At 43.9% G+C, this 19,842-nt stretch overlaps 1 protein-coding gene and 1 pseudogene across 1 annotated transcript in view; both read left to right on the top strand.

Annotated features, from left to right (window-relative positions):
* MYADM (myeloid associated differentiation marker) overlaps positions 1–19,842 on the top strand; it is a 39,838-nt gene that overhangs the window by 7,996 nt on the left and 12,000 nt on the right. The window lies entirely within an intron of this gene.
* On the top strand, positions 13,399–13,550 carry LOC120916616 (annotated as a pseudogene).

The following is a 19,842-nucleotide window of genomic DNA, read 5'->3' as shown; positions in this document are numbered from 1 at the left end:
TGGGGGGGGGGCTCTGATGGGGGACACCTGCTGTGGGGGGGGCTCTGATGGGGGACACTAATGAAGAATTCTTAGGGGAGCATCTCTGATTCGTAGCCATAGAAACATTTGTAAAGGGGAGGAGTTAGTAAGATGACCATGCCCATGTGGGGGCGCCAGAAATATTTCTGCACCCAGGCTTCTGAGACCCTAGGATCGGCCCTGTTGCTAATGCACTCCAACTCACTGCAAGAGTGTATTATTGTGGGATTCTAGTGCCCAGCCACCAGCACAAGGGACACTGCTGATTCTTAAAAGGGGGGGAAAAAAAACTTTAGGTTTAAATGAGTGTCAGGCAGAGACCAAATGCTGCAGGTAGGATTGCCACCTTTTCTTCAAGCCAAACCCAAACGCTTTAGCGGCACATAGCAATTTCTTTATATATTTTTTTACGGGAATACATTGTGGACTGTGTTTATAAAATGGAACTTTTTACCAAAGCCCTTCTTACATAAGAATTCCCAGCATTCCCCATTAAATCAGGGTTCCCAAATCTCCCCCTTGCATCAGAGTCCACAGAACACCCCTTGCATCTGAATCCCCCTTGCCTTAGTGTACTCACTTGCTCAGGGGCAGGGATGGGGCCTATGCACTGGGTGGTTGTGGTAAAGGGTAGCACAGCTGTGTGCAACCCAGGCAACAGGGGGAATCTGTGCCTAAGTTGGAGGGGGGGTTGCAGTCCCATCTGAATAACGTGTCTGGGTTTCAGACGGACTGAAACCTGGACACCTGATTTAAATCCGAGACTGTCGGGCTGAATTCTGGACAGGTGGCAACCCTAGCTGCAGGCAATAGTCACTGACGTACCCTTAGCCTTTAGATGGGAACGTGGACACTTGGATCTAACTCTACCCATACCACCCATTTCTGACTCTGTCACGATGGGGAACCAGGCTTGGGGGAAGTGTTGCGTGTTTCTTCATATCTGGTAGTATCATGCAGCCATTGCTGTAGTACATGCATGTAGACAGGAAGTGTGTGCAGGAGATCATCAGCACTGAAATGCAACCAAGAAAAAAATATAACAATCCCCCCCCCCCCCCCCTCCCTGTATGGTTAGTGTTTATATACTATTTACTGTATATACTCGAGTCTAAGCAGAGTTTTTCAGCCCTTCTTCTTTTTTTTTTAGGGCTAAAAATGCCCCCCTCGGCTTATATTCGCGTCAGTGTACCTGAAGGGCTGCAAGCGTCCATTGTTTAAAAGTCGCGGCTTCCCCCTGGTCCCTTCTGTGATAGGCGTGTCTCTGTGTTTCCGCCTATCACGGATGTCCTCTCATCCTCGGACTCGGTTTCCTAGCAGACACTGTGTTCAGTGGTCCGCCAATCACAGACATCTTTTCATCCTCGCACAAGAGAATGTCCCTGATAGGCAGAACACTGAAAACAGTGTCTGCTGGGAAACCCAGTCAGAGGGTGAGAAGATGTCCATGATAGGCTGCTGGGAAATGCCTATCATGGAACGTGAACAGGAGGAGAGTGCGACTTTTAAACAATGAATGGATGCCCACAGCCTGTCAAAACTTTCAGGTACACGGACTCAGGCACGGCGAGGTGGCAGTGGGCACAGTGAGGCTGCAATGGGCACAGTGAGGCGTACAAATGGGCATTGTCTTTTCCGCTTACAGTGGCTGCTGCATTCTCACCCTAGGCTTATACTTGAGTCAATATGTTTTCCTAGTTTTTTTTGGGGGTAAAATTGTAATACATGTATTGATGTTTATTTATTTTATAACGTCTAAAAATCCAGGATGTTTTTTAAGGTACATCTGTTTTATCTTATTGTACAGGATTTATATAGCACCAACAGTTTGCCCAGCGCTTTACAAAAGGGAGGCAGTACAGTTAGAAATAAATACAAGAGGGCTCAGAGGGGCTCTGCTCGTTAGAGCTTACAATGTAAAATATACTTTACATCCTTTACATTCCATATGTAGTCATTGCTATCTATACTGTTTTGCTGTGGATATACTTAGACTGGGGATTGCATGGCTGAGTTTTATTTAATCCCCTGCAGAAGGCTAACCTAGTGTACTGCAGCTGTCACAGCAACAATGGTTTCTAAAAACTGCAATAACAGTTTACTGAACAAAACACATTGCTTTTTATAACACTGCACAGCAAGAAATAATAATAATAATAATAATAATAATAATAATATAACAATTTTTAAAAATTAAAGTCATTAGAACAAACGCAATGATTTTTTTGTTTTTTTCTAATGATATTCATTAAGAAATGTAACTTACCGATCTGCATGTACAATGTAAACTTCTGAACTGTATTGAAATGGTTTCCTGTTTGGGGTTTGGTGGGGAATGCCCGCTGGGCGAACCTTGCTCTGTTTATCTATCACAGCTTGTCTAGCAGCGGAGGTTTGCTGGTGATTAGTGCATTCTTCGGATGGTTTACAATTAGGCCTATTTATAACAATTTAAATGCTATTTACTGGTAGACCGTATCAGTGAAATTGGTGGGTAGTTGTGTATGTGGCTCCTTGTGTTCTCAAAAATAACGTCCATACAGAAAAAGGGAATGTTGCTGCATGTTGACATTTAGCTGGTTCAGTGCAGATAGGAAAAGCATCCTGAAAATGGCAAGATTTACGTGTACTCACAATAGTGGGAATATTGGAATGTGGAAATGATCTGTAAATTCATAATACTCAGAAGGTGAATTTGCAAAGTTAAAATGATGGGAACAAACGGAAATAAAACTCCAGGAAAGGTAAACAAATATTAGTTTGGGGGCTCCTTCACACCAGCGAACCGCCATGAACGTATGGCCACTGGTGTGCGCCGTGAGACGCGGTGCCAATTCTAGCACATCACACTACTTTTTTCGCAGAAAATTTTAACATTTCCATACACTTGTATTTACCATGGAGGAGTTGCAATGAGGTGGTTCACGCTACACTGAAAGAAATGCTGCATACCGTGCTGCTGTGGTGTGAACCGACGCTATTTTAAATGAGGCATTTTACCGTGTCTATGGATTGGGGCTGTGCTAAAAACAGCAGCCAGTGTAGGCCCAGTGCCTCTGGTGCAAATGAGCCATAAAGTGTATGTACACATATCTCACAACTTTTTGAGATGGGAATGAGGGACACCTATCAGTAAAAGTGTGCAGGCATAGGACACGCCCCTTGCCACGCCCCCTTAACCACTTAAAGGAACACTATTTTATATATTTTTTAAAATAACAAACATGTTATACTTGCCTTCACTGTGCAGCTCGTTTTGCACAGAGTGGCCCCAAACCTGGTCTTCTGGGGTCCCTCGGCGGCTGTCTCGGCTCCTCCCCGCAATAATTCACCACCTTCATGCGAGCGAGCTATAGCCGCTCACTATCACTCGGCCCCGCCCCCCGGTGCGCCACATCATTGGATGTGATTGACAGCAGCGCAAGCCAATGAATGAGCCAAGAAGCCGGCCGAGAAGCCTGCGCGTTCATGGTGCGGGACTTTCGAGGGGTCAGGTTAGTAAAAGAGGGGGCCGCTAATCCTCAGATGTTTTTTTCACCTTAATGCATAGAACGTGCCATTCTGCCGACGTATATCGTCCTTAAAGTGGAGGTTCCATAAAAAAAAAACAATTTTGCTTTAAACTGTAGCTTACGACTAAAAAATAAAAAAAAGAGAGTTTTTTTTTTTTTTTTAATCATCTGGAAATGCCTGTTGCTATGCGGTCCCACGAAATCTGCCTTTGAAACCACCTAGGATTCTGACATCTCCCTCCAATGCTCCTGGGAAATGTGTGTCATCATTTCCCAGGATGCAGTGCGCTGTCCAATTATCACTCCCCATCCAAGATTTCCAGGAAGTAAGTGCCTGTAGGCTTCACAATGCCCACAAGCAAAATGACAACGTTGTGGACATAGTTTTATAAACTATCTTTTTTGAATATCTATGCAGATCGGCGGCGGATTGTAAAATAGTAAGTGACCAGATTTATATTATAAAAACGCATGATGAAAGGACATACATTTAAAAAATGCTAATTGTGGTTGGAACTCCGCTTTAAGTGGTTAAGGACCGAGCCTGTTTTTCAGACTCCAGGGTTTAAAGTCCAAGTTAAAAACAATCTTTTTTTGCTAGAAAATTACCTAGAACCCCCAAACATTATATATGTTCTTTTTCTAACACCCTAAAGAATAAAATGGCGGTCATTGCAAATACTTTTTGTCACACTGTATTTGCACAGCGTTCTTACAAGTTCACTTTTTTTGGACATTCACTTTTTTGAATTAAAAAATAAGACAACAGTAAAGTTAGCCCAATTTCTTTTTTATATTGTGAAAGATAATGTTATGCTGAGTAAATTGATACCCAACATGTCATGCTTCAAATTTGTACCCTTAAAAATCTCCATAGCCGTTTAAAAAATTCTACAGGTTGCATGTTTTGAGTTACAGAGGAGGACTAGAATTATTGCTCTCGCTCTAACGATCGCAGTGATACCGCACATTTATGGTTTGAACACCGTTTTCATATGTGGGCTCTGCTCACGTATGCGTTAGTTTCTGCGTGTGAGCTCGTCTGGACGGGTGCTTTTAAAAAAAAAAAAAAAAAAAAAAAAATTGTTCTCATTTATTTTTACTTTATTTTATTTATTTTTTAAAACATTTTTCTTGTTTTCATTTTTCAATGTGTTCAAACCACACATGTGAGGTATCTCCACGATCGTTGGAGCAGGAGCAATTATTCTAGCCCTAGCTCTCCTCTGTAACTCAAAACGTGTAACCTGTAGAATTATTTTTTTTTTTAAACGTCGCCTATGGAGATTTTTATGGATAGAAATTTGTCGCCATTCCACAAGCCGGCATAACTTTGAAGCATGACATGTTTGGTATCAATTTACTCGGCATAACATTATCTTTCACAATATAAAAAAAAAAATTGGGCTAACTTTACTGTTGTCTTATTTTTTTTTTTTTTTTTGTAAAAATAATTATTTTTTTTCCCCAAAAAAAGTGCGCTTGTAAGACCGCTACGCAAATATGGTGTGACAAAAAGTATTGCAATGACCGCATTTTATTCTCTAGGGCAGGGATCCTCAAACTACGGCCCTCCAGCTGTTGTAGAACTATACCTCCCATGAGGCATTGTAACACACGGACATTCACAGACATGACTAGGCATGATGGGAATTGTAGTCCCTGAACAACTGGAGGGCCGTAGTTTGAAGACCCATGCTCTAGGGTGTTAGAAACAAAAATATATAATGTTTGGGGGTTCTAAGTAAAAAAAAAAAATAACTGTTTTTAACTTGTTTACACCAAATCTCAGAAAGAGGCTTGGTCCTTAAGTGGTTAAAAAAAAAAAAATTGAAACTGCCCTAAAACCATTATAGTTACTCTTTTATAATAACTATTAGATGTTATTTTACTGTTGTAATGTATAAACTAATCTTGTATATAATTGTGACATTGGCTGCATACAAAAAAAATTATTTGCAATGAACTTTTGTTGCCATGATTGCCACAGATCACACCAAATATTTTTGACATTGCTATAGTAACCTTTACTTTATCTATAGTGTTAGAAATTGTGGTTTAACGCTAGTAACTTTATATCTCGCTTTACGTGGTAGTGGTTTCCCTTGTGTGTCAGTTCGCTGGTAATGGCAAGCTGTAGTATGTGTTGTGTTTTTTTTTTTTTTTTTTTTTTTTTTATCACGGCTGTACTTATTAAACAGTTTTTATTCTGAAGGACTAATTGTTAAGTTTAGTAACCAATTCAATCTATTTAAATTCACCCTAATGATGCTGACCGCCGGCACAAGATGGATTCTGATTACTGTTGGTTACAGGATAGGCAATGTGACAGCGTGTTTCTGAAGGCCCCATCCCAGTTAAACTAACATTACCAGCAAAAAAAGCTCTGCTCCCGCCTCAGGGCCCTTTCACACGGACGTGCCCGTGTGCGGGTTCCGCTTTGCTCAGTCGACCCCCCCCCCCCCCCCCGCTGAGCAGGCAGATGACGGGTCTGTCTCTGCACACTGTGCAGGGACTGACCTGTCAGAGGGCTGCTCTCCTCTATGGGGGATCGGCGGAAGACAGACCGTAGAGTCCGCCTTCATCCAATCTGTGAGACGGATGGGAAAATAGGGTCTCCATCCGTCACACTTTAGCGGGTCGGATGTCAGCGGGGATGTCACCGCTGACATCTGTGGCTCCAACGAGGTGCACGGGAGCGTCTGTTCAGGTCCGCCTAAAAAAACATCCACCTAATTGGTCCGCCCGTGTGAAAGGGGCCTTAAGCTTGCCATAGCCAGTTCACCAGGGATTAGCCGAGATTCAAAGCATGTCTGGGCAGGCTGATGTACACAAGTTGATCCATCAAGTGAAGTAGAACCAGCCTGTTGGATTTTTCATGCATTATTGCTGGGGGGTGGGGGGAGAGAGAGAGTCGCATGCTGCCCTCATACATGGTATAAACAAGTATTCTACATGGAGGCAGGAGCAGCATTGGAAATATGAGTATAATTGGGGCATGGACTTTTTTTTTTTTTTATGTAAATGGTGTAAATACCTGAATGTGGCTTGATATCCGCTTCTACCAGAAGACTGGATGAGGGACAAGTCGCATTAGGAGCCAATCAAGTGTTTCCTGCCAATGCACTGATGGGGAATAAGCTAATAAAAGTAGAAAGCAGGGGGATAACCTCATTGGTCTGCTGCTGCTCTTTGGCTGTCCAATCGGCAGGCAGGGTAACAGAGAAAAAGTGGTCTTCTCCACTTGAGTGTGCAATGTGACACGGCTTTGTATGTCTCCGGGTTGGATGTAAAAATAAATCCTTGGACAGTTCCTATTTACACTATGTGCTGAGTCTGTATACTTCGATGTTTGCCAGCTTTAGGCGAGGCCAGAAGCTTTGGCCTTGCTAGTGTTCTCGGCAGACGGTTTTCATTAGTACTCATTATCTCAGGAAATTTATTTTTCACCAACTCTGTAGAGTAATGATTGCAGTCTTCTGCCAAACTAGTGTAAGAAGATTGTGGTTTGGGGTTCTCCTCAGAACAAGTGCATTCAGCCAAAGCGGACAGAACCATGGTTGTGGTACATGTATGTGGTCTGTGATTATACCTCCACTGACACATGTGTACATGCAGAATGGTTGGGCTGTGGTCTGTCATCTTTGACGTTCAAGTACCTGAAGCAAAATGATAAGCTTTTGTGTGTTGTGGACACCAACTAGCCAGGGCCGATCCTAGGCAGGGTGCATTGCACCCAGGCGCCTGCAGAGGTGGGGGTGCCAAACATCTAACCGACTATCTAACAGAAGCCCTCTCTGTGTCCATCACAGAGGCCCCCCCCCCCCCCCCAGGTCCCAATAAAGTACTCCTGTATTTTGTTTATTGTTAAGAGATCACGTAAGGATCCCAGATTAATGAAGACTTTGTGGGGGGCATCTCTGTGGTTGAGTCCTTGCCATAGAAACATTTGTAAAGGGCAGGAGTTAGTAAAATGACGATGCCCATGTGGGGGCGCCAGAAATATTTCTGCACCCAGGCGCCTGTGACCCTAGGATCGGCCCTGCAACTAGCCATCAATCAGCCTGCATACCCATAATTCACTGCTGAGTCCTGTAGAGACCACAGTGCATGGATTGAGACCCAGGTATTTGACAATCCCGGAATTGACAAACGCTGAAGACCTTGCCAGAGGCTGCAGACTTGCTGCCCACAGGAGATGTCTCCATTTACACAGGTGGGCAAGAGGTGGTAGAAACTAGTGTTTGAGCCTCAGCTTTACTGCTCCCCCCTCGACCACAGAGCCGTAAGTTAACCTACCAGTGGCAGAGAAAAAATTATGCAACAGGTTTTATTCAGCAGGCAGTACCACTGCCCATACGGCCCCTTTAACTGAATGGGTCTGCGCCTCAATCTTGCTGCAACTGCGTGTAATGCACATGGTTGCAGTGCAGAGCTGCAGGCTTTTTATGCTTAAAGCAGAGCCCCACCCAACAGGGGAAGCTCTGCTTGTTTGCACCCTTCCCCCTCCACTTTTTTGGGGGGGTGGTTACCCTCCAGATCCCCCCCCCTCCCGCTACCTTCTGCAGCACACACAGGTCCCAGGAAATGGCAGGAAATTACAATGTTGGCGCCTTCCCCCAAAGCTGATGGATAAATCGGATTAAGGTGCTGACATCTTGGGATCCCTGGACAGATAAGTGTCCTAAAGTGAGCAGCTACAACTATGACTTTAACCACCCCCAACGCGCTGAAAATATAACCTACAGTCGGCGAGTGGGGACTATAGCCCCACACATGCCAAAGCACATTTAACAGTTTGCCAAGTCAAAGTCGCCCATTCAAGTCAGTGGGGCTCAGGGTGGATAAAAATTAATGATTATTATTTTATATATATATATATATATATATATTTTTTTTTTTTTTCTTTAAATCTAATTTTAATAAAAGGCTTTTGGAGTAAAAAATCTATTTTAAAATACATTAATAATTGAGTTTATTCAGCATGAAATTGAGCTTAGTTATGTACCATGAGGCTGTATATTCTGCAATATTTACATTTTTGGTAAACTCATTCAATGAATGCAAGCTGAGATAACATGCACTGCATTGATGCATTCACACAATTTCGCAGTAACCATGAGATAAAACAACATTCAGGAATATTCCTTTGTTTTGCAAATCTATGTACACTTCAAACTGTATAATTGTTTGAAGAGAAATGCATCTGTACCAGGCTCTAAGTGTGAGGAGGAAGGGCAAGCAGTAAAAATGAAAGTGAAACCTAAGCAGCTTATAAATCTTGTGATCTTCCTACACATAGATTGAAGTGCTTTATTCCTCTCTTGAGGAACAAAATGGCAGAAGGCCGTAAAAGAGACCCAGTTTGGGAATATTTACTAACCTGACAGCTTATTATTCTAAAAAGGAAATCTTTGTTTTGTTTGCAAATATTAAATATTCCAACTACCAGCAAGAATGAGTCCTTGCATTTAAAGAGCACAGGGTGACAAAAAATTGGTGCATCCCATTTGTCTGGAAGCTGCATTGAGCCAGTGCATTCCTTGCTCTCTTCTTTGCTGTGAGTCATACATAGAAGAATGTATTGAGAAACAGTAGAATGACCTCCTAGCCCTGATAATGGGGTTATGGAAATGATTAGTCTCACATGTTTAGCTGTCATGGGCTATACACTGCAATCCTCCCACAGATTAGTCCTCTACTTTTCCCCAAATTCTCTGAACTCTGCAGATTGTTCAGCCTTTTTTGCATCAAGTTATCTGTTCTAGTTGGCCACAAACAACCTTGTTCGATAAACGGAGCACCTAGCCAAGTGCCAAATTAGCGTATCCCAACAAATTCAATCGGCATTTACGACGGGCATTCAAGTCAAACCAAGACTTTTGAGTTTTTATATAATAAAAAGAACAAATTTCAAGGAGTGGAAACTGAATTTCTTTTTCAACATACTCCCCTACTACATTTATACACCTGCAAGGTTGCCAACATTTTGAAAAAATGTTTAGGGACGCTTTTAAAAAACAAAAAAACTGTTTTGTTTTTTTTTTGCTAGAAAATTACTCGGAACCCCCAAACATTAAATATACCGTATTTATCTGCGTATACCGCGCACTATTTTGCCCTGAAAATCAGGGCAAAATCGTGGGTGCGCGGTATATGCCGATACCCGCTTTCCCGCGCTGAATTTGAATACTGCGCCGGCATATACCAAGCGCAGTACACTCGTGTATCTTCGGGCAGTTTTGGCGCCTCTTGCGCTGACGTCCTGGACGTACAGGACGTCAGCGTGTGAGTAGCCGAGCCTGCCCGACGATACACGAGTGTACTGCGCTCGGTATATGTCGGCGCAGTATTCAAACTCGGCGCGGGAAACGAGCGGGGAGGACGCGAGGACGCCGCAGAAGGACGCCGGACCCTATGAAGAGGACACCTAAAGCCGCAGACGGACGCCGGACCCGACGAGGCCGCCGATGGACGCCGCGGAAGACACCAAAACTGTAAGTACAAAAAATATTTTTTTCACAGGAATTCGGGGCAAGTTTAGGGGTGCGCGCTATACGCGGGGGCGCGCTATACCCCGATAAATACGGGTATTTTTTTTTAGGAGAGAAGCTAGAGAATAAAATGGAGATTGTTGCAATATTTTATGTCGCACTGTATTTGCTCAGCGGTCTTTCAAAAGCTAATTTTTTAGGAAAAATTACACTTCAATGAAACTAACCAGTAAAATTAGCCCAATTTGTTTGTATAATGTGAAAGATGATGTTTCTCCGAGAATCGTGATCTTTATTCTAAGCTTCTCATTTTATCCAGAATCGTGCAGCTCTAATGGAAGTAGATATATAGGCCGAGTGATTTGGCTATCCAATTCCAAGATTACAACGCCTTTACAAGTCAGCACAAGTACTGTTTGGCGGGTAGGGGATACAGGTCTCCTCTTCACCCCTACCATGTTCCTGGGCAGTTACAGGGGATGCGGCACATGGATAAGCTGATAATTTTTTCAATCTACTCTCATCTCTTATCAGCATGCCTTATTGGTATATTGTGCTGCTTCTGCCTTCCCTTCGCTGAGCTCTGCTGTAGAGTGGACTACAAAAGGTTTAATACCAAGACAAATTGCGGTACTTGCACTGCTTGAATTCTAAATGCATTTAATAATATAATAACATATATATATATATATATATATATATATATATATATATATATATATATATATATATATATATATATTTTTTTTTTAGGTACCTTGCGTATAATACTCGCACAGGGAGCAAGCCCTACATCTGTTGAGCAGGCATAGCTTCCAAGCAATTGGCAGTAAGAAGAAAGGGAAAGAACATGTTTAGTTGCAAAATGTGTAATAGAATGCCAAGAAATATGTTGTTTCAGCCCATGCAGCTAGTGCTTGTTCCAGTAGGGTGCTTTCAGTATGTGTCTGAAAGGTTGATCCTGGCTCTTGTAAGGTCTGGCATAGACTGTCAATACTAATGGTCTAAGTCTTTAGAAAGACTCTTTCTGCCTTCTACTTGCAGGACAGACTTAACATGGTATTGGATCCAAAAATAAAAATGTAATCTATTGCAGTGTGCAGATTCTTAAATTTGGAAGCTGCAATAGTTTAACTTTCTTCCTAAATTTTTACTGGGTAATCAGCAAGTAACACACTTCCTTTCTAACACACTTCCTTTCTTGGGGTATCTCCACCCTAGACAATACCCCTTTTGGACAGGGGTATTGTCAGTCTGGGGAGAGGGTAGTATTAGATGTACTTGGCTAAAGTCAAACTCCAGCTAATACCTTATAAGCAGTTGCAGTATAACCCCCCCCCCCCCCCTTTTGGGATAAAGACTTTACATAAATGAATAAAAGCTGAGCCAATGTAAGGATACCTGTCATGTTTCACATGCTTGTGATATGCCTTTTAAATGTTATTTGTATTCTGTGCCTGGTTCCTCCCCTTTCTGTAGCTCAGTTTTACCCGTATAGTTAGCTCCACCCTTTTGTTCATTTTCCCAGTAATGCATCTCAGCCTCATGTCTCGTAGTGGATCACAATAAGATCTTTTGACCAATCCAATGTTCATTGTTGTAAGATCCTCACAGTTTATGGCTTAAACTTCATAAGATCTTCAAGGTGTCATCTTGATTGAGTCACTGTCTGCTAATTCAGCTAAGATTGAGTTATCGATATCTCATTACAACTGTAAGTTACAGAGATCACACTTTCAGTGCTTTGATTGGAGAGGCAGAACACCACCTATCAATGTTAAATGGTTTGTTTAGCTGCCACTTTTGCTGGACAGAATGGTCTGTTTAAAGGAAGTAAAAAAATTACTTACTGGCTGAAAGTAGGTGAAAATAAAGGAAAAAAATCCATAAAAAAATTAAATGAATGCAACCACATCTAAAAACTGGTAAGCTGTGATTATGTTACATTTTTGTTTGTTAATTATTAATCATAACTAAAGGCAATTTTTTTTTTAAGTTTGGCTAGAGTGGTGAGGGATTAGGAACACTGTGACAGAGAAGTGAGTGGAACAGAACACGTGGAGATCAAGAGTGGTTTTAGGGCCCCTGGCCAAGGAGTTTATTGGTGCAGGCTGAAAAACCAGGGAGTCAGACAAGGGAAAGGCTACGGGTCAGTAATTCAAACACAGTGAGGAACAGGCAGCAATCTGGTGCAGCAAGGACTTAGTCTAGAGCCACAGGGCAGCAAATCGGGCACAGTGAGTAGCAGGCCCCATTATGGTACAGGAGGGGTTATGTCCAGGATTGTAAGGCAACAGTCCTGGCACAGGGAGTAACAGGCTGCAATCTGGTACAGCAGGGGTTAAGTTCAGGCCAACAATACAGGCACATCAGGGGCTGGTAACATCCTGGTACAGCAATGACTTAATCCAGGGTCAAAGGGCAACAGTCTGGGCACAGAGAGTAACATGCCGCAATCCAGTACAGCAGGTGTTCAGTCCAGGGCCACATTCCAGGCAAACTGAGTCAGGCAGCGAACTGGTACAGCAAGATTTTAGGGTCCCATCAACCAGCAGTAGCCTCAGCAGAGGAAGTCCAGGCAGAGAAAAGGAGGTCCTTCACAAACCCATAGCAGGTTCTTGGAGGGTTCTGCGTCCTGGCCACAGCTTCAGGACCACCCAGTCGGTGGCTGAAGGAAGAGCAGAGTCCCAGTGTCTAGAAAGCCACATATACAATACCGAACTACAAGTCCCAGCAGTGCAGGCAGCAAAGCGCAAACCAATACCAATGTCTGTCTCCGCAGTTCCATGCATCTTCTAGCCTTCTCCTAGTGAGACCTGCAGCCACAAGCTCCTCTGTCCCTCACTGAAGTAAGCTCTGAACAGTCTGAGGCCTTGTACACACGACAGAGTTTCTCGGCAGAATTCACAGAGAAACTCGGTCAAAACCCAGATTCTGCCGAGAAACTCTGTCGTCTGTACACTTTTGGCTCGATGGAGCCGCCGAGGAACTCGTCGAGAAAATAGAGAACATGTTCTCTATTTTCTCGTTGTTCTATGGGAGAAGGCGGCCCGCCGAGCTCCTCGGCGGCTTCATCCCAGAACTCGACGAGGAACTCGACGTGTTTGGCACGTCGAGTTCCTCGGCCGTGTGTACGGGGCCTGACTCTCTCTCGTTATCTGGTACTTTGAATTCAACCAGAGATCTCAGCTTCAAGCTGTTGGTGCCGAGGTGTCTGGCTCTATCCTGTTTTTTTAGGTGTCTTTGTCCCCATCCCCAGGGAGATTCATCTTTATCTCTCGCAATCAAAACTTTGAGTTGCTATCAGAACATGAATAGAAAGGAAATCTTCCAATGAGGACAATTGTTCCTGTGACGGCTCTCCAAGAAGGATCACTTCTTGGCCATTTGGCTATGACCAAGTGTAGTATCTGTTCTCCGTGTCCAGTAGGGGTGCTGTCATTCTGGCCTTTTGGTAGGAATGGCTGGCTCTAGAAAGGAGTGCGGCAGCCGCGTCACACGCTGCCTGTTCACTCGGAAACGTGCCGCATACCCGGTGACGTCATCATCCTCCGCCTGCTTTCCACCAGCATTCCAAGCCTCTTTTGAGGATCTCCTATCACAGCTGGCTTTTTTCATCAGCGGTGAGAAGATAACCTCACAACACAGTGCTCCAGCAGGACCAGGAAGTGAGCGATGGACCGGATGATATCCTTCCCTCCCTGGGAATTTTTTACATGCCTACCTGCCACCTCTAAAATGTGAGTGACCAATACCTATGCTTACAATAAATTATGTTTTAAACTACTACACCCAGAGGCGCCTCTTCCCTTGTTGTCTTTTATAGAATTAGAACATGGTTTCTGTTCCCCTCTGACGGCAGCCCTGAGAGTGTATCCCCATCAAACTTTACCACTTTGCAGACTTTTTAACCCCTCTTGTCAGACCTTGTAATTGATTGCTTGCTGACACTGTCCATCTCCTGTGTACCTATTGTGCTGATTTGATGCATTGGTTTTACTGCGCATTTTTTACTTGTTTTTGCTCTAAAGTGTCCCTGCTGTATGATGGGGGTTCTGAAAGGTACTACTAGCTGAAACCGAAATCATGGCACCTATGGGATGTGGGGAACAAGAGCAATTCCCCCTGGAAGACTGGAGGGGCCCAGTGCCTCCTAATTCGAATGGGTCTACATTGTTTGGCCTTGGCTGGGAAGGCAAAGAATCTGCAGTGCTGTGCCCCCTGGGAGTTGGTTGTCCCAGGGTGCTCTTAGTATCACTTAGGTGTTGGAAACCCACTGTGAGAGTTGAGCACATGCCCATGGAACTTCTGCTTTTTCTGCACTGCCCCTCTTTGGCCTGGGCCACTTTTTGTTACCAGGCCTCAGGGCCTAGCCAGTGCACCTGTTTAATTTTAAAAAAAAATTTTTTCATTTGTGTTTGTCACTTGCACTTTTGCTTGTGTTTCTTTTCTCACCAAGTTGGAAGATGTGGATCCTCAGGCTTACCCTGAAATTTAGGGGGAAGATGTGTGGCAATTAGGTTCCTTCCTCCCCTGAACCAGGAGGTCTCTCTTCATTAGAGCCCCTCACTTATTACTCATTGGTCTGCTTCGGCTGACCATGAGGAGAGGGGTCCACCAGGCCATTTGGCTAGATGGACCAAGTTAAGCCTTGCCCCAGTCAGTAGCCTTGTGCGCCAGGGGGTCAGGGTAAGGTCCTACTCCTTCGGGGAGTGGACATGAGACACACCCTTTTAGTGCCATTTTTTTATACGTTTAGGTGTTTTGTTTTTGCACACCACTGCACAAAAAAAGCCCTTGTTCACACTGGTGCAATTTCTCATGCGATTTGATAGTTCCAAAACACATGACAATTTGCACCCCATTGCCAGCAATGGAACTGTTAAAATCACCGAGTCGCAGCAACTTTGAAAAAGGTTCCTGCATTACTTTTTCAGATTTTCATTGCAACTTGATTGGACCTCTGTTAAAGGGGTTGTAAAGTCCAGAAGGTTTTTTATCTTGAGGCTGGGTTTACACTGATACTACACGACAGTCATATGACTTTCATCCTACTTTGCTCTGCGACATCAGTCCTACATTGTTCCTACATCCATCCGACTTGAATGAACAAGATACTACTTTGATCCAACTTTGTGATAGTCTGGCTTAGTCTGGCTTGTCCTTTTGACCAATCAAAACAATCCCAGTGTGAGAAATTCCTTTTACTGCTGCTGTAATCACATGTCAGATGTCAAAAGTCAGATGGTAAGGACAAGGCTCCTACTTTGGTCCGACTTCAATGATATTCAATGGCTTGAAGTAGGATCAAAGTCGGACCAAAGTAGTACAGGGAGCATTTTCAAAGTCGGACCAGTTAAGACGGCTCCCATAGGGAAACCATTAATTTTCATGCGACATGAGCTCCCAATGTCGGAGCGTTTGTCGGACAAGTGTGAACCCAGGCTCATACATTCTATGCATTAGGCCTCATGCACACTGCATGTTTTTACAGCTGCTGTTTTTGGCTTCAGACATTTTTCCCTACATTTAATAAACTCTCCAGCATGTTATCCTATGTGTCCATGCACACATAGGCTGTTATCAACCGTTTTTGGCTGTAAAAAACAAAACTAGTGGGTTCTGAGAAGTTTTTCAGCTGTAAAAACGCTCGACCGTCAAACACTGATACTGTCAAACGCTTCTCACCAGCGTTTAATGTTTTTGATCCCATTAAAAAAAAAAACACAACGCTGACGCTGAAAAACTTTATTGCAAAAATGTTGAAAAGCTCACTGCAAAGCTACTGATGTTTTTATAATGTTATTATAATGTCCAGTGTGCATTAGGCCTTAAGCGAAAAAGCCTTCAGTGTGCAGCAGCCCCCCTAATACTTACCTGAGCCCCATTTCTGTTCGGCGATGTCCACAAGTATCTTGGCCGTCCTGGAGTCTGAGTCATTGGCTCCCACTGTTGTCAATCAAAGTCAGTTAGCCAATTGGAGAGAGGGGGCAGGGCCAAACCGCAGCTTTGTGTCTGAATGGACACAAGGAGCTGCAGTTTGTCTTGGGTGCCCCCGTAGCAAGCTGCTTGCTGTGGGGGCACTCACCAGGAGGGAGGGGCCAGGAGCACCGGAGAGGCACAGAGAAGAGAAGGATATAGGCTGCTCTGTGCAAATCCAATGCACAGAGAAGGCAAGTATAACATGTCTGTTATTTTAATAGAAAAAAAAACGAGACTTTACAATCACTTTAGACTAAGTCACAAGCTGCATTGAATTCGTAGGTGCAAAAATCGGTGATCTGTGGCTTTAGAATCACGCTGAAGTAGTACAATTTGTGACCACATTTCCCCACCCTTCCTGTCCCTGTAACATGTTTGCAATAAATGCAGGGTGTAGTCATCAATGGGACAGAAAGGCATGTACATCAATAAAAGCTAAAGTTCAAATCCTTCCTTTCCCATGGTAGAAGGGATGACAGGAGTCTAATATATATATATATATACACACACTTGGGTACATAACATGTGTGGCATTTGAAGTGAAGTATGCCACCAGGAGCTCTTCCATAATGTGGAAGTATACAAAGCATATTGGTATATTATGGCATACCTGTCTCTAAAAGTTCCTTTCCCCAGTACATCACCCTTCTCCAGTAATGCAATTTCCATGACCACCCCCCAGATCCTCCATTGTCACAGCTAATCTATTCTCCCGGCCCCCATCCAAGTCCGGAGTTTTCTTTCTTTCTTTCCTTTCGCCAGGTGTAATCCCCACCCATGTGCCCTGAGGTTACTTTGTCGCAGCACCCAGCATTTCTGACAGCTGTCAGTGTAAAATCGGAGCTGGTTCGCATCTGTGCGTTGTTTTTTTTACATATGTTAATAGGGATGAGCCCGATGTTCGAGTCGAACGTAACATCAGGTGTTCGCCGAATAGCGAACAATTTGCAGTGTTCGCAGCAATTCAAAAGCCACGGAACACCCTTTAAAAGTCTATAGGAGAAATCAAAAGTGCTAATTTTAAAGGCTTATATGTATGGTATTGTCATAAAGTGTTTGGGGACCTGGGTCCTGTCGCCAACAGTTTATTGTTTTGCCCGGCTGGGTAATAAAGAGCACAGAAAGAGACACCTGTTGCGGACATTCCTTTACTACTGCTATATGCACCATTCACCCCTAGGAATTCGGAGAGCCACGAGGTAAATGTGCCACCCAAAAACAAACCAGCAGCTCCTCCGGGGGTAGTGCTACACAAAGTTAAAACGGCAATGGCAGAAAATGTAACAGATGCAAAGATGAAAAAAATGAAGACTGGAGGTGTTGGTGCTTCTTTATGATGCTGACCATCAGACTGAGGATATACAGCAGCAGAAAAGAAATGATCGCAGGGGGAAATCTCTGTATTGAAGACCAATATTACAGCAAAAACTTTATTTTTTTCTTTGATGGGCTTTTTATTTATTTTTGGTTGGAGATGTGCTTTAAAGCGGGGGTTCACCGCCTTTATTTTATTTTTTTGCGCCGTACTCAGTTTAATCCCTTAGTTAAGTTTCAGTAAGCGTTCCTAGGCAGAGGGGAACATGATTGACGGCCGGCTATGGCACGTCACGCTTCCCGAAAATAGCCGAAATAGGACTTGGCTCTTCACGGCGCCTGCGCAGTCAGCTCCTAGTCTGTGCGCAGGCGCCGTATAGCGCCCTTAAAGGGCCGAGTCCTACTCCGGCTATTTTCGGGAAGCATGACGCGCCATAGCCATCCGTCAATCAATCATGTTCCCCTCTGCATAGGAACGCCCATTCCCCGCGGGTGTCTGAAATTTAACTAAGGGATTAAACTGTGAGTACGGCACAAAAAAATAAAAATAAAGGCATACTTTAGCCGACGCTAGTATGCTGAATGGCATGGTAGAAACTTGGGGCCAGATCCACAAACAGCGGGGGCAACGTAACTTTTCCGATTTTAAGTTGCACCGCCGCAAATTGCCCAAGTTAGTGCCCGATCCACAAAGCACTTACCTGGAAATTTGCGGCGGTGTATCCTAAATCAGTCCGGTGCAAGGCGAGTCCCATTTAAATTAGTCTTTTGCCTGACGAAGAGGTCCTGCGTGACCTCGAAACTTTGCTTTTTGGATCGCTATTATGCATTAAATTTTTGGACGTTTTTTCAATGATCCTTGGTGTGCTGGCGAATATGTGTACATCCCATTTAAATTAGGCGCGCTCCCGCGCCGGATGTACTGCGCATGCTCCCGACGCTATTTTCCCGACGTGCTTTGCGTGAAGTTGCGTTGCGCCGAGGTTTTGTGAATCGCGATGGGTAAAAAAGAGTTGCGGCGGGAAAAATAAATTTAAAAAAAATTTGACAGAGACGCGGGAAAGACGGGTATACTTTTACATGGTGTACTAACTTTACACTTTGTAAAAGGTACCCTATCTTTGCGACGGCAAACTAACACTTACGGCGACTTCACGAAGGGAAAAACCTTTGTGGATCTCCGTAAGTGCTAATTTGCATACCCGACGCTGGTTTACGACGAGAAATGCCCCCCGCGGCGGCCGCAGGTACTGCATCCTAAGATCCGACAGTGTAAAACTATTACACCTGCCGGATCTTAGGGATATCTATGCGTAACTGATTCTATGAATCAGCCGCATAGATAGAAACAGGGATACGCCGTCGTAACCCTTTTGTGGCCCTTGTTTTTTAGGGTGAACCTCCGCTTTAATATTCCCTCCACAGACATGTGTGAGGCAGGAAATGCCCCACCCAAGTCTAGCTGCACATATCATCATCGTTCTGTTTCAGCACATCTACTTCTCTCGCCGGTTACCTCACTCTGTACAGGAAATATCTCTGACTCATATCCCTGGCTTGTGAGAGAATGTTTACACTTCTCCTCGTCACTTTTTAAGAGAAGGAACGTAATTGAAGTGTTTTTTCCAGGTTTCTTTCTTCGTAAAGCCTTGCCTATTATACCAGCATATTTAATACACTATAAATTCGGTATATAACATACAGATCTGGCAGGACTTGGGCCTCAGGCACACTGGATGTTTTTGCAGCTGCTCCTAGGGGCATCTGGCGGTTTATTTTTATTTTTTTTTGCCTCTAAACTCTTGCATGTTATCCTCTGTGTCCATGCACACAGGCTTTTTAAAGGCAGAAAAAAATAAGTGTCTAAATGCGCATAAACGCTAGGCATGTTTAGCACTGCAGCATTTATTTATTTCAATAGCTACAATAAATTAGTATTCTTGCCAATTAACCACTTGCCAACTGCCACATATACATATACGTCGGCAGAATGGCACGGCTGCACAAAGCAACATGCCTGTACGTTGCTTTAAATTTTCCGCCGTGCGCTTAGTGAGCGTGCCCACGGGTCCCGTAGACTCGCTGTCCGCCGCGTGCCCGCGATCGTCTCAGAGAGGCATTTCCCTGTTCAGTCTAGTGACAGGACAGTTATCTACTGCTCCTTGTCATCAAGAGCAGTGATCACTGTCATGTCACTTGTAGCCCAGCCCCCCCACAGTTAGAATCACTCCCTCGGACACACTTAACCCCTTCATCGCCCCCTAGTGTTTAACCCCTTCCCTGCCAGTGTCATTTACACAGTAATCGGTGCATTTTTGTAGCACTGATCCCTGTATAAATGACAATGGTCGCAAAATTTGTGTCAAAAGTGTCCGATGTGTTCGCCATAATGTCGCAATCCCAATAAAAATCGCAGATTACTAGTAAAAAAAAAACATAAAAAAAATGCCATAAAACTATCCCCTATTTTGTAGACGCTATAAACTTTTGCACAAACCAATCAATATACGCTTAGTGTT

Source organism: Rana temporaria, chromosome 10 (assembly GCF_905171775.1).
Source record: "Rana temporaria chromosome 10, aRanTem1.1, whole genome shotgun sequence".
Taxonomy (NCBI): Eukaryota; Metazoa; Chordata; class Amphibia; order Anura; family Ranidae; genus Rana; species Rana temporaria.
The sequence above is the reverse complement of the archived record's forward strand: the minus strand, read 5'-3'. Positions and strand labels throughout refer to the sequence as shown.